This window comes from Odontomachus brunneus, unplaced genomic scaffold (genome assembly GCF_010583005.1).
Source record: "Odontomachus brunneus isolate Ranch 3 - 2012 unplaced genomic scaffold, Obru_v1 Obru_scaffold_207, whole genome shotgun sequence".
NCBI lineage: Eukaryota > Metazoa > Arthropoda > Insecta > Hymenoptera > Formicidae > Odontomachus > Odontomachus brunneus.
Window position 1 is genome coordinate 234,461 of NW_022639657.1, and position 4,412 is coordinate 238,872.

At 37.8% G+C, this 4,412-nt stretch overlaps 1 pseudogene; it reads left to right on the top strand.

The window, feature by feature from the left end:
• The first annotated feature begins 300 nt into the window (after window positions 1-300).
• On the top strand, window positions 301-3,234 carry LOC116852224 (annotated as a pseudogene).
• The last annotated feature ends 1,178 nt before the right edge of the window (window positions 3,235-4,412 follow it).

Below are 4,412 nucleotides of genomic sequence, written 5' to 3' on the forward strand. Positions count from 1 at the left end.
ATAATGTAAGAAGACTTTGATTTTGGTTCGAGTACACTGAAAACTATATTTTATGCTTACAATTGCGTAGTTAAGTAATTATTTGGGAAAACCTTTTACCTTTTTTTTACATGTCTTGACATTTCTTTTCACTTTTTCTATTAGAAAAAAAAAAAATATAGTTAGCGCAGGAAATTTAAGTGCGACAGCCTACAGTTTTGCTCGTAATTTACTTATTACAGGTATATTATTTGTTGAGCGGGTAGAGACGAATTATATCACATTGCTTACATTGTCATTTAACAATTTACCAGCATTATGATGTTTACGAGTGTAGTATTGATAATCTTAATATGTATTAGTATAATCTACCTAATCTTGAATTATCGTAAATGGTGACGATTCGTTCAAGCGGGAAATGCATTACCGGATCCAAAAACATTACCAATTATTGGTAATGCCTACTACTTTCTCCAAAAAAATTTTGACGGTAATATTATGGTTTACATATTTTTTAATATTATAAGTAAATAATAAATATATTTTGCAAAAATAATAGAAAATATTAATAAAATTATAAATAGCATCACACAAATTGCCACTCAAATTATTCGCTGTAATAAATTTGAACTTTGCCACTAAAATACGATAAAAACGTTATTATTTCTAAATAACTATTTGACATTTGTTTGTTAAAAAATCATCATTTAATACATACAATCGGTTAATAATAACATATTTCTGAAAAAATTTCAGAATTGTTGAACAGTGCATATTTGTTCGTAGATGCATACCCATCTCCATTTCGAGTGTGGTTGGGCCATAAATTAATTATTGGTATAAGCGAACCGGACCAAATAAAAGTAAGAGTGCAACGTTTTTATTACTTGTTTATTTATTTATTTATGTACCGACAAAAAACAGCATTTCGGTCAAATTGACTATTTAAACACACTTTCAAAGGAATAATAATGAATAATTATAGCTTGAAAACATTACACGATACTGTAACAATAAGTTACGTTAATATAATGATTAATCTAATCGTAATTACTGAATTAATTGATAACTTGTTGCAACAACGATATAATTCGCTTAACTTTTTCATGACTGAATTTGGTTTGTTCAAGGTGAGACTCATTAGTTCAACCATTTTTTTTTCTCAATATATCAATGAATTACAAACAATCATAAGTTAGTGTTGTTGTTGTCTATCCCGGCGACAAATTATGTTTGATAACAAATTGTTATCATTTTTGGTAACAAACATTCAACAAGTTTTAATTATGTGTTAATTAACGATGAGTATCCTAGACGTAATAGCGATCATATTATTGAGTCGGTTTTATATATTGCAGATTATTCTTCAAAATTCTAGCTGCTTGAATAAAAGCACAATATACAAACCCTTTAAAGCGTTCCTAGGAATGAGAATCTTTACTGCTCCTGGTGAGATAAAAAAAATTTGTTTATAATGTATGTAATTATGATAGGTAAAAAATTCATAGATATTTTATGTGATATCGACCGGATGCATTTCATGACATAATTTATTGTATCAGTAATAACACAGGATGATATTTATGTTACACTCACTTTAAGTAACAGTACCAACTTTATTAATTAATAATACTCGCTTATCTTAATATCCGTAGTAATGCCTTATAGTTTCTATGTAGGTATGTATAAATCAATGTTTCAATTAAATAATAGGAAAAAGATTTGTTCTTTTTATTTGATTGATATCATTGATTATTTAATTGATATCATTGTTATTGAGTTCTTATTTTCTTTCTCTTAAAATCAATGTTTATTAGAAAATTTTACTTCCTCATTTATTTTTCTAAATTCTCCATATACATGTAAGCTCATCAAAGGACGCATAATAAAATCCAAGTGCACATATTGAAATGAAATTTTAGAAGATATAATAACCATTTACTTGTGAGTAAACTTGCGAAGCACGTACTGCGCGTGACGAATAAGTATACGCAGCAAATAATAGTGGCCAATATAGTCACGCACTCACGCAAGTACGCGCACACACATAATCAATTTAATGAATTTCTAAATAAAAATCCATCGAATATAAAACCGTAGGAGGAGGGACGCCGAGCTATGTGGCGGCAGGACGCCATGCGTTCGAGATCTGCGTATCTTTTCGTTCCAGAGAGAGAAAAATATCGAGAGCGCGGTTTTGCTAGGCCGGGACTCGAACCGGGTCTTTCGCTTGCCGGGCGACTGTTCTAAACCACTGAGCTACTTGACGCTCTATGCTCACGACATTCTCCTCTCCCCAGATAACGCTCAGAGATGCCGTTCGGAAGCGACATTTCTAGCGCAATCCCGAGCGTACGGCGACTACAGAGAAAAACAATATTACCAAATGGTACAGCTGTCAGTCTCTCTAAGTCAAAGATTGCTATCTTTTAAGACCTGCTATCTATGTATGTCCGTTCCCACCTTTGCTCTTCCTCATCTTGTGCAAATAATACAAATAAGCCCCGGGGTCGACACCAATTTTTTGGCAGCCCCCGTGTGCTTGGACGCAATGCGCTATGAGGGATCCACCATAGAAGGAGGAGGGCGTACTAGATGGCAATATTGAGGAGATTCACTAATAGTTTTCTAATATTTTGTTTAATGAAGAAGTGCGCTTACCATTTTTTTCATTTCATTTTAATATAAATCTTTCTGCAGCACATATATGGGTTTACCATCGAAAAATGTTAGTGGCGAGCTTTAATACAAACATGTTACAAATATTCTGCGATATATTTGTGAAGCATGCATCAGTATTTATGGAGAAAGTAGAATGCATGGTAAATGCCGACGTAGATTTCTTTCATCATATAGCAAATTGTACTCTGGACATGATATGTGGTAAGATGGAACACTTATTCGATTTTAAGTTGTATAGAAATTACCTGTTTGTGTTATAATCTCATAATTACAAATATAACTTTTAATAAAACAAACTTTTAATCCAAATGATAAATAATGTATGTATTATAATATATTAAATTATATTAAAATTAGAATATTGGTCATAGTAAAATTGATATATTATTTACTTGTTTGTAATCTCGCAGACACTTCTTTAAATATTGACTGGGGATCATAATTAAAAAAAAATAAGTTGTTAATTAATACATTAACAAGGTATAATTCCCTTCAGGCCATAAATTCTTGTAATTATTGTACACTGTACTCAACGTTAGATCTAATTTAATGCAATGTGTAATTGTAGATTAAAAGAAATAGTCATACACAGAATACGCAATATATTTTTATTTCCCGATATTATATTCAATTTTACATCTCTAAGCCGTGAACAACAGAAGCATGTAAATTTTCTAAATTCTGTTACCGAAGAGGTAGATATTGCAAATATATTTTTTGATGATGTTATACGAGTTGCATGTTGTATAATTTATTATTGTGCAGATAATATTACAAAAGGAAAACGCCAAAGATAATTTAGTTGGAAATAAAACACAATCCGCTAAGCCATGTAAGTTGTCAACATCTCTTTTACGTTTTTACATGATGTATTCACGTAGTTAATATTATAATGTACAAAAATTGCAAGAAGCGATACTTTTTTTTTCTTAAGGCAGAGGAAATGCATTACGCACACCCCCGGGAAAGACGGGACTTTCCCAGGGGTAGTGTGGGACTCTCCCCTCCCGGAACTAATGGCCGGAGGGGGGGGGGCCTACCCACTAAAACCTCTGCCGGGCCCCTTGCGGCTATTGCGAGGGCGTCCCGGGAACCGCTTGCGCATTACTTCCGGGACGCCCTCAGCCGCAGGGCGGGGACAACCTAAACTCCCGCCCTCTTCCCAGGCCGGGAGGGATAATTCCCTCCCGGCCCGTTGTTCCGATCTTCCATGACCGTCCAGTCATACCTCACCTATAGGGGACGCTGTTGGCCAGGTCCGGTCCCGTCCGCACCCGGCCTGCCCTTACGCTCCCGACCGAGGTTGCTGGGACGGAGGGGTCTAAAGGTTCCCCTCCGCCCCTCTCGGTAAGGAGCCTCCCGACTCTGGGAGGGAGGTGAGCGGCTTGAAAGTCCGCCCTTGCGAACAGGCCGCCCTGCCCCCCTCCCGGAGGCGCCTGGTCTGACTTCTTGTCACGGAGGGGGGGGGAGTCGCGCCTTACGGCGCGTCTCCCCCGCCCGACCAGGCGCCTCCTATCTCCCCCGGGCCGGGCCCTCCGTAGATCAGGAGGACCCGGCGGCATTATGGAGGGCGACGGCGCACCCGCAGGTACCCCGGGGGAGGGAACGCCAGCGGTGGCGTTTCCTCCCCGTCCACGGGTGCGCAGTCCCTCAATTCCGCGCTGGTGCGCGGGAAGGTGAGGCGTCGCCCTTCCCCTCCGGCGGGGCCTCACCCATCCCGAAAGGTGACTTCGCCCCTCCGTATCCGCTCC